At 24.8% G+C, this 12276-nt stretch overlaps 1 long non-coding RNA gene across 4 annotated transcripts; it reads right to left on the bottom strand.

Moving 5' to 3' along the window:
- Positions 1–11116: 11116 nt before the first annotated feature.
- Positions 11117–11957, bottom strand: LOC122525669. 4 transcript variants are annotated; one of them, XR_006305855.1, is made up of 2 exons: positions 11605–11957; positions 11117–11254 (listed from the first exon to the last, which is right to left on the bottom strand). It is a non-coding gene; the product is annotated as an uncharacterized LOC122525669 (long non-coding RNA). The 4 variants fall into 4 exon arrangements; XR_006305856.1 differs by having other exon boundaries at positions 11632–11957; XR_006305857.1 differs by having other exon boundaries at positions 11598–11668.
- Between the last annotated feature and the right edge of the window lie 319 nt (positions 11958–12276).

Genomic DNA, 12276 nt, shown 5'->3' with positions numbered 1-12276 from the left:
AATTAATCTATATATACAGTATATATTATAATATAAATTTTATATATAATTATATATAATAATTAATCTATATGAGCCGTTTATTTTGAAAGTGGCCTAACTCCATATAACCTTAAATTGAGATATTTAAAGGTTTGCGTTTCAATGCAATTAAAAATATACGTAAAGAATAACAATGAGTTATGTTGCTTAGTGTATCTAAAGGTGTTCAATTTACAGTTCCTATTAATAATGGCAATTATTAAGTGAATAATATGCGTTTTCTTACCAAGAATGGAGTTAGGCCACTTTCAAAATTAACAACCAGATTCGTTATAAATTTGAAGGAACCGAAGTCCATTCAACATAATTTAAGATGCTTCAAATTGCGAAAAACAATACTTATTTATTTTACATATCTTTATAACACTTTAAAAACATAAATTATGCGATTCAAATATTTTTTACAAACATAAATTACAAAACAATTTTCACTCATCTACATTTTGTGTATGTGAAAGGGATTTAAAGAAATCATGATGTTCCGGTGGTATATATCGTAATAAGTCAATTATGTCCTTGAATTTTGCGGTTGTAATTTGTCTTATATTTTTATACAGTGGTGTCAATACATATTTTCGAACTTTCTTGGTCTACCCCGACGTGGTATTAAATTCAGGACTTTCAAATTTTCGTTCTCTTCATTGATGTCTTATAGAAAATCTTATTCATTTTGACAAAACGCATCCAACATATTTTTAACCAGTTTATTGGTTCTCCGTTAGAATTCTTGACCCTTTTAAAAATTGCGTCTTCTAATAATTTTGTTCATACAAAATCTTCTTGTCTCATTTCATGTACAATAAAGTTATTACCTTTCCGACACTTTTTGATATATGTAATACTCTCGGGGGACAAACAGTAAATTATTTTTTTTAATGCCATTTCTACCAACCAAAATCTCTACTCCTAATAGGAGTTAGGCCACTTTCAAATAAACGGTTCAGTGATTCAACTAACTCTGAAAACTTATGTGTCCAGAATTACCGTATTTACTCGGAATATAAAAAATCTTAAATGCTTTATGATGATAGATAATTTGAAGCTGTACATGTTACCGTGGATAACCGGAAAAAAATATGAAAAAAGGAGTTAGGCCACTTTCAAAATAAACGGCTCATATAGTATCTATCATAATATAAATTTTATATATAATTATATATTATATAATATAATAAAACTAGCATATATATGTATATATCTTATAAAAATATAATTTAAACATGCTAGATTAATTACGTACACGTTAATCAAAGTATCGTGACAGTAACAATAACATATAATATTTCCTATTATTAAAATCGTTACTTAATTTCAACTATGACGTCATGCTTGAAGAATGAATAATACAAATAACGATAAAAAAAAAAGAAAAAAGTGATACGAGTTAATCGATCTATCACCAAATCGTTAGCAAAGTAAGACCTTGAAAATTTAGATGCGAAGTGTAATATATATATACAAATATATCTGTGTATGTGTGAAATATAAGATAAGGGTTCCTGTTTACGACGTAACACACCAAAGGGAGTATAGAAACAAATCTTCCTCCTCCTCCACCCTTCCCACACCCACCTAAACAGTCCCCCCAATGGAATAAATTCGAATGCAACGAACGCTTTGTTCGTTGGTTCCCCTATTTGCAAACGTGGCACAGGAACCGATCGTGTGCCATAATTTCGTTCGCGTGATGAACACGCGACATGTGCCACTCGTTACATGCCAGACTGGTCTTATCTTTCTCAAAACCTATTTACGACTCCACCCCCAACCCCTCACCCCACCCACAAACCCTCACCCCACCTACTTCTATTATACTTTTTCCCAAAAGATTATTGGAAAAGAAAAAAGAAAATATAAACAGAAATTGATCGATCGATTCAATTATATTATTTTATTTTATTTAATATTTCTTTATTTTTAATTTATTATTAAATAATGAAGGAAAGAAAATTATATTAACAAATCTAACATCTTTTGTAGATAATTAACAACGAAAATATATGAAAAGTTATTAAATAACTTTTAAGAAATCAATTGTATTGTATTGTATCAAATATATTGTAAAGTATTACTATATATTTTGTTTGAAAAATAATTAACAATTATTTTCAGATGTATATAAAAACCTTTGCCTTTTATGTATTATATTTATTATATAATTTTCTTTTCTCTTTTTTTATATAACAGGTCAATTAAAACTTCATTTAAATTTACCTATTTAAAAAAATAATACTAAAAAACTATAATACTAAAATATACTAAAAATAATACTAAAAATAATAATAAAATAATACTAAAAATAATACTTGAAAGATACATATATATATATATTATATTAAAATATAGTCAAAAAATGAAGTAGTGGATTTTTGTGAAAAAAGAAAAAAAAAAGAATAGAAATACGTTCTAGAAAAATGTAATTCGTGCCAATATTTGTCTCTTCGTCATTTTATATAGAATATATATATATATACACGTTGGTTAAAGTTGGTCACGCGTTCGTGCATTGAGCACGTTATAACAATGACCCACTGTTTGTATAAACGCAATCACGAATGAATTCTATGGAAACATAGTAGAAAAAAAAAAAAGGGAAAGAAAAAAATCGCATAAGCAAATTAAAGTATTACGTTATGTTTTCTTGTTCTCTCTCTTTCTTTCTCTCATTCGTAGTTCCATTACATACACACATACACACATAAATACCAGAGAAAGAGAGAGAGAGAGAGAGAGAGAGAGACACGTGTAACTAACAGGTCTATTCTGAAATCCTACTTTGTATTAGAAACGTCCCTGGGCTTGGACTCTAATTGGCCTAGAATGTTGGTCGCTTCCATTTACGGTGTTATTTCACCCTTCTACCCTGTTTTCTGTACCACCAAATGAATCTCGTAAAATGTATATATATTGAAGTGATATATTCAAACAAATCCTATCATATTTTGTTTTGTAAATAATTAACAACGAAAATATATGAATGAAAATATTTAACTATATTGAAGAAAAATATTAAAATAAATTCTATCATCTTTTGTAAAGTTTTTATAATTTGGTTTATAGATAATTAACAACAAAAATATATGAATGAAAATGTTAAACTAAATGAAAAATATTAAAATAAATTCTAACATCTTTTGTAAAGTATTATTATATATTTTGTTCTGTAAATAATTAACAACAAAAATATTAAACTATATTGAAGAACAATATTAAAATAAATTCTACATCTTTTGTAAAGTATTACTATATCTTTTGTTTTGTAGATAATTAACGACAAAAATATATGAATGAAAATATTAAACTATATTGAAGAACATATTAAAATAAATTCTAACATCTTTGTAAAGTATTACTATATATTATGTTTTGTAAATAATTAACAACAAAATATATGAATGAAAAATATTAAACTATATTGAAGAACAATATTAAAATAAATTCTAATATCTTTTGTAAAGTATTCATATATATTTTGTTTTGTCGATAATTAACAACGAAAATATATGAATGAAAATATTAAACTATATTGAAGAAAAATATTAAAATAAATTCTAATTGTAAAGTTCCAATAATTTGGTTTGTAGATAATTAATAACGAAAATATTAAACTATCTTAAAGACAATATTAAAATAAATTCTAACCTCTTTTGTAAAGTATTACTATATATTTTGTTTTGTAGATAATTAACAACGAAAATATATGAATGAAAATATTAAACTATATTGAAGAAAAATATTAAAATAAATTCTAATTATAAAGTTCGAATAATTTGGTTTGTAGATAATTAACAAGAAAAATATTAAACTATATTAAAGAAAAATGTTATAATAAATTCTAACATCTTTTGTAAAGTTTCTATAATTTGGTTTGTAGATAATTAATAACGAAAATATTAAACTATATTAAGAAAAATATTAAAATAAATTCTAACATCTTTTGTAAATTATTATTATATTTTGTTTTGTAGATAATTAACAACGAAAGTATATGAATGAAGATATTAAACTAAAAGAAAAATATTAAAATAAATTCTAACATCTTTTGTAAAGTATTACTATACATTATGTTTTGTAAATAATTAACAACAAAAATATATGAATGAAAATATTAAACCTAAAGAAGAATATTAAAATAAATTCTATTTCATCTTTTGTAAAGCTCCAATAATTTGGTTTGTAGATAATTAAACAACGAAAATATTAAACTATATTCAAGAAAAATATTCAAATAAATCCTAAAATCATTTTCGTAAAGCATTACTATATATTTTGAAGATAATTAACAACGAAAATATGAATGAAAATATTAAACGATATTAAACAAAAAATATTACCACAAATCCTATACCATCTTTTTTAAAGTATTATACTGTTACAATATTGTTACAATACTTGTAACATATACATGTATGTATACGTTCATACGTTTAAATAAAAAACATTTTTAAAACAAATTCTCGAATTATTTGCAATATTTTACTACCACTCTTTTATTTTCTTCATTTTTTCTTCTTCTTCTCGTATTAAAATTAAATTTTTAGATCGAGATAAATGAATGGATGAAAAAAAAGATAAATCCGACATTTATCCCGTGATATATCGATTAAATTGTTTTAATCTTATTTGTGCATCGATGCAAAATGTCACGTAGATCGGCTTCTCTTGACATCCATTCAAACGATTGGATAAGTATATTACGTACATTACACACACACACATACACACACACAAACACACATACATATATACATAAATAATACTACATGAATAGATTATTCTTTAAAGAGAACGGTATATAAAATACGATACACATGTGTTATTCGTTTATTCATTTTCATGAATGCATCTACATTTATTTATAAAAATGTTTCTGAGGTAACGTGTTTTTTTTCTTTTCTTTTTTTTCTTTAAAATTATATTCGAGATAAAACTACGACGTATATTTTTCTTATGAACGGATAAAAATCATACGAATAAATTATTCTAACATATTGAGAAGAAAGAGAAGTAATAAAATGAAAGAATAAAATATTAAAAAAAAAATATTAAAAAAAAAATATTAAAAAAATATTAAAATTAAAAATATCGGAGAAAAGTATTCGTTTTACGTGAATAAGGAAAGAAACGCAAATTCTTTTTTACCTAATTCCAAGGTATTTTCTAAATCGCGTAAAAAAAAAAATAGAACGAAAAAATTCTAATATATATATATATATGTTGTTTAGTTTTTCTAATGTAGGTCAAACGATAGACCACAGTCGTAACCTCTCATCGGGGCTTCTTTTTTACCGTGTATTAAAGACTATGAAATTTAATATACATTTCTTTCTCACAGATGTAAAAAAAAACAACAACAACAATGTAAATCAAATCGTACTAATTTGAATTAGAAAGATAATTGTGTATGTACGTATTTATGTATGTGTGTGTGTACGTGTGTATGAATTAATCAATAATAATATGATATTTAATATATATATTAAATATATTTAATAATAATTTAATAATAATTTAATAATATTAATAAATAAATAATAAAAATAATAAGATAAAATTATATTAATAATATAATATATATATAATAATTTTAATAATATATATATACGTGCTACAATTTAAAAATAATAATATGCAATTTAATATATATATTAAATATATTTAAAATAATTTAATAAGAAATAATAAAAATAAAATAAAAATAATAAAATTATATTAATAATTATATATATAAATAAATTTAAATATATATACGTGCTACAATTTAAAAATAATAATATGCAATTTAATATATATATATTAAAATATTTAATAATAATTTAATAATATTAATAAATAAATATAAAAATAATAAAATAAAATTACAGTAATAAAATATTATATATATAATAATTTTAATAATATATATATATATATACGTGCTACAATTTAAAAATAATAATATGCAATTTAATATATATATTAGATATATTTAATAATAATTTAATTATATTAATAAAATAAGTAATAAAAATAATAAAATAAAATTACAGTAATAATATATTATATATATGTAATAATTTTAATAATATATATGTGCTACAATTTAAAAATAATTCTCTTATGTATGTGTGTGTGTGTGTGTATACGTGTATGAATTAATCAATAATAATATACAATTTAATATATATATATAATAAATTAATTATATTAATAAAATAAATAATAAAAATAATAATAAAATTATATTAATAATCTATATATTTAATATATATACGTGCTACAATTTTTCTTTTTTTAAATAATTATCAAATTATTATAATAACCTCGTCTCGTGAACTTTACGTGACATTTTGTTAATCTCGAGAATTATTACATCGTATTACATCGTATTACATCGAATGTATTATACATAATCTATTGCATGCAACTAATTTGAAGTTGCAACACGTTCTATTCAAATTCGTCGATTTTAATTCGTAATGGTCTACCTAGTTGTTCTTTCTTTTTCTTTTTTTTTCCACAAAAATTTCAAGTATTACGATGCCGTAAAAAAAGAGAGTCGAAAAAAAAACAGGTCAGGTAACCCGGACCAATCTTTGTATACGTGTGTCTGTGTCTGTGTGTGTGTATGCGCACACATACGTGTTCGTATTTATTTTTGTATTCGTATTCGTGTTCGTTCGTGTATACTTTTTCTTCCGAGTTTTTTTCTCGAGTATACTTTTTTTTTTTTTTTATATATATTTTCACTTGATTTTTCTCATTCGGTCAGCGTGCACTAAAATAATATTACGCGTGTTTTTTTTCTTTCTTCTTTTTTTTTTTTTTTAACTCGCGAACGAATAAAATTTCAAACGCGAAAGTAACGAACAGTTTTTAAACGTAAAATGTTCGTTCGAATGGAACAAAAATTGAATCCTCCAATGCGAATGAAATTATTTCTTCTTTTAAAAAATGTATTAAATTTATTAAATTATTCTTCTATTTAATAAATTTATTAAATTTATTAAATTATTTATTAAATTTATTCTTCTTTTTGTTGTTGTTGTTATTTTCTTTTTTAATTCTAACCAAAAGAAAGAAAGAAAAAAAAAGTAGTCGAGTGAAGAAATTTTGTCTACTTCTTCTTCTTCTTTTTTTGTTTCTAAAATTAGTGGATAAACTTTTACCTTCTAAGAGGAAGTTAAAAGAAAGTGAAAGTGGTTAACTCGTTAAATGAAATCTAGCGTATCGTGGATTTCCCTTAAAAAAAAAAAAGAAAATAAAAGTGCAAATCCTTGTCAAAGGTACATCGGTAGGACCAATGGGGAAAAAAAGAAAAAAGAAAAAGAAAAGAAAAAAAAAGCAGGACACGCGAGATTGAACGTCGAACCGGTCCGAGGTACCTCGGAAGAAAGTGAAAACTGACGGGGTAACTCGAGTTGCCAATGAAATTCATTCATTGTAAGAACCATCGTTCGCTACTTCTTTCTTCTTCATTTTTATTTGTTTCCTTTTTTTTTTCTTCAAAGAATTTGATTTGTCTCTAACTTTTCATTTAAATATAAACAAGCGTTTATTAACGCGTTCGATTCGATTTTTTAATTGCAATTCCATTTTTTTTGGTTTTTTTTTTTTTTTTTTAATAGAAGAACAACAATTCTTTTTTTTCCTCGTTAAATTTTATTCCGAAGAGAAATGTTAGTTTGATAATTATGACAAATTATTTTTAATTTTAGATTATTTATTTTTAATTTTTAATTATTTTTAATTTTTATCTTATATAAAAATGAAAAAAAAAATAAAGAAAAAAAGATCTCTCTCGATATTAAATCCAATTAGAACACATTGAGAGAAATTATTATTTTTAATAAATAATTTGGAAATTAAATAAAAAAAAAAATCATCGAAATAATTTAACGATACGATTTTATTTAAACGAATTTCCGTCGAGATTACGTTGAAGGTTGCATTTAATAGAAGTTTCCGCGTTTAGATACGAATTTTGAAAAATCCAATTTGCCACGAATTTAAATCATCTCTATCAACATTATTTATTCATTTTTTTTTCTTTTTTTTTTATTGCCAATTTTAAATATACGAAAAAAATTTATTTAATTATTAAATTCAATTATTAAAATTATTAAATTTTTTTCTAATCTTTTTTTATTGCCAATTTAAATATACGAAAAATATACGAAATATTTTTCAAATTGTCAATTTGAAAAATATTATAGCAATTTGAAAAAAAATAATATATCCGTCTATTTGTTAAACCTTGAACGAATATACACGAAAAATGTATATTGTATTATCGATAAAAAAAAAAAAAAAAAGAAACAGAAAAAAGACTCGTAATGCGATAAAAAGATAAAAACAATGATTTAATCGGACAAATATTTCTAATCTAAATAACGAGATATTATATTCTCAAAATAGCATTTAATATCCCCATTGATATTATCCAATAAATTTTTATGCATATTTACATTTATTTAAACACGTGTATACAAACATATTCGTATTAATTCGCAGAAAGTACAAAATTTACCATATATCTCAGTAAAAGGGTTTTAATATCGAATTTTATATTTATCTACGATGATTATTATGATGATTATTATTCTCACAAAACGCACACACCCACACGTATGCATACATGCATACGTGTAGACATGTACGAACGAACGATAAATGTCACACAGTTTAATATAAATCGAGTAGTGTCCTAGATATAGTCCAGACATGATTAAATTCAATCAAGTCGCATCGTACTCTGAACACCTCCGCCCCCCTTCATTATGCTTTTAACAACGACAAAAGAAATCTACGATGACGGTTAATAAAACTAACTAACTAACTAACTAACTATTTTCTAATAGTAACTATCATTTTATTCTTTTTTCCCTAAATATTTCCCTAGTATTTTTTTACTCGACTTATTTTTATAAATTTTCGTGTTAATTAGTTTATTCCGTAAAATAAAAAATAAAATAGAATAAAATAGTATAATAATAATAATAATAATAATAATAATAATAATAATAATAATAATAATAATAATAATAATACTACGATGACGTTTAATAAAACTAACTAACTATTTTCTATAATAGTAACTATCATTTTATGGTTTATCCCGTAAAATAAAAAATAAAATAAAATAAAATGGTATATATGCTTCTATTTTTTTTTTTAATTATTATAATAATAATAATAATAATAATAATAATAATAATAATAATAATAATACTACGATGACATATAAAACTAATAACTAAAACTAATAACGTAATAAAACTAACTAACTAAATATTTTCTATAATAGTAACTATTATTTTATTCTTTTTTCCCTAAATATTTGTATTTTTTTACCCGACCTATTTTTGTAAATTTTCTGTTAATTAGTTTATCACATAAAATAAAAAATAAAATAAAATAAATGGTATATGTGCTTCTTTTTTTTTAATAATAATTATAATAATAATAATAATAATAATAATAATAATAATAATAATAATACGATGACGTTAATAAAACTAACTAACTAACTATTTTCTAATAGTAACTAATATTTTATTCTTTTTTCCCTAAATATTTCCCTAGTATTTTTTTACCCGACCTATTTTTGTAAATTTTCGTGTTAATTGGTTTATCCTGTAAAATAAAATAAAATAAAATAAAATAAAATAAAATATGCTTCTTTTTTTTAATTATTATAATAATAATAATAATAATAATACTTTACAGTGTGTCGTTTCATTCCTATCGTTAGAAAGATGATCGATCGATCTTATCGATCGTTATCAAAACATTTGTCATCGATAATAAACTGTTAAGAAAGTAAATATTTATGCTTAATTAAAGAAAAACGAGAATACGTACGAATAAAATCAATAATTGTAACGTTTCAAAAAATATTCAAGGATCGTATTACGAAAATTGTTTTTTGTTTCATTCCCTTTAATTTAATAATAATCTCTCGATCTTTAAAATAAACGAGATAAGGGTTTAGAAGAAGGGTTACTCCAGAATGTTACTCCAGAATGTTTCTATAATTTGCAAAAGTGAATTAATATGCAATTTTTATTATTATAAATAATATCAATAAAAAAAAATTAAAAAAAAAAGACTCATACTTTTAAACATTAAATTAATTAATATTAACATTTAACACTAAAAAACTATTCGTAAATTCATTTTATTTGGCAAATAAAAATATTTATTAAATAATAAATATAATAATTCATTTGTTTTTTTATACTAAATAAGAAAGTCAGATAATTTGTATTAACATTTAACACTAAAAAACTATTCGTAAATTCATTTTATTTAGCAAATAAAAATATTTATTAAATAATAAATATAATAATTCATTTTTTTTATATACTAAATAAGAAATAATAATAACGAAGATTTACTGTGTTCTGATTGGTTTCTTCTACGTTCCAGCGTTTAAAGTGGAACAATTGATTGAAACGTAGAAAAAAAGGTGAAGAAAAAGATAATTTGATTTGGTTACTAACCTGGAGAAATCGAAGCGTCGTCACCCGGTGAACGAACAGCTGATCGGTCAACTCTCGGTGGGTGTAGTTTCGTTCGAAGGTACTCCCTTTAGGTGAGGAACTAACTGGAATCACCTGGTGCACAGGTACAATTTCTCAATGGTCCTCTTCTCGTCACAAAAAGCAAGGAATATATATATATCAAAGCACCACACCTTTCGCGAGTCTCAGAAAAATTTTTTTCACGAGAAAAAATAATATATATATTAAAATATTATTAATAATAATAATAATAAAATAATATAATCGCGATTGTGGAGGGAGGACACTTATTTGACGAGTTTCTTTCGTATTATTCCGTCGAAACAAAAATTCCTCTCGAAGGATAATTGAATTTTCGATTAAATAATAATTTAACGTAATTCTTATTGGTTCTAACGTTGTCAGACGAATAATAATAATAACAACAACAACGCGAATAATAATCAAACGTAGAATTAACGATGGTCTTTATACGAAGATCTTGCATCATCGTATTACTGTTTTTTCTCGTATTAAATCCGCACACACTCGATTAAATATTATCTTCCAAAAATTCAATCCCTTTTTTCTGTCTCTCTCTCTCTCTCTAATTCTTTCTTGAATATTCAGAAAATTGAGGAGAGGAAGAAGAACTCGCGAGATGGTTGTTGGTTCCAAGTAACAGAGTTGTTGGACGCGTTGAACGAACACCGAATTTAAAACACACTCTGCGAGAAGAAAAATTCATTCTTATGGGGGTGTACGTATTATCAAACTTTCGAGAGAAGAAATAATAGGAGGGAGTGATATGTTACAGGTAACGTCGAAATGAACGGATTGATGTTTAAGGGAAGGAGGAATGATAAGGGGTAGGAATTGAAGGTGGAGGAGGAGGAGGAGGAGGAGGGGGAAGAGTGACGTAAGATAATGGAAGAAAAAAAAAACCAATTAAAAAATGAATAAGTAAGTGAATGAGAGAGAGAGAGAAAGAGAGAGAAAGAGGAAGAAGAAAGTGACAAAAAAATGACGAAGTAGTAGTAGTAGTTGAAAAAAATCAGGAACAGGAATGACAGTTAACAGGAACAACAGGAACAGCAGCAGCAACCTTCGTCCGGGCCACTGCCGGACACACGACTCACTCGTTCACTCTCTTTCTCTTATCCTTTTTCTCTCTCTCTCTCTCGTATTTCTTTTTCTATATATTCTTCCTGTCCTTCTCTCTCCCGTCCTATTTATTTTCGAGACGAACAGAGAGAGATGGCACGAGCGATGCGCCTATAAGAGCGAGAGAGAGATACGTGAACGACGCGTGCGACGTAGTAGGTGGTTGCGCGGTAGGTAGAGAAAGAGAGAGAGAGAGAGATAGAGTAGGGGAAAACATTGAGAATGAGTGAGAGGAAGAGAAAGAGATAGAAAGTAACAGAACACCGATCCTACCGCGTCAACGACGTAGCTGATACTGCAGCTCCGTTCGGTACACGTTCTTGGTAGTGGGGTGACGCATGCGCAGTACGATCCACGAACTAAGACCACCGCCGAATGCTTGCCGAATCGTTGTTGTCATCGTTGTTTTCATCAACGTTGTATATGTATTATTAATTAATTTGTTTTTTTTCTTTTTCTCGACTTAATCGATAAGATAGATCTTAGCGATATTAATTGCTTCGTGAAATGTTAATTTCTTCTTATTTCTTTTTTTTTATTGAAAGGAGGACGGTGACAGGATAGATTTTTTCTTTTTTTTCTTTAG

This window comes from Polistes fuscatus, unplaced genomic scaffold (assembly GCF_010416935.1).
Source record: "Polistes fuscatus isolate 324 unplaced genomic scaffold, CU_Pfus_HIC Scaffold9, whole genome shotgun sequence".
Lineage (NCBI taxonomy): Eukaryota > Metazoa > Arthropoda > Insecta > Hymenoptera > Vespidae > Polistes > Polistes fuscatus.
This window is presented reverse-complemented; position numbering and strand designations above follow the sequence as displayed.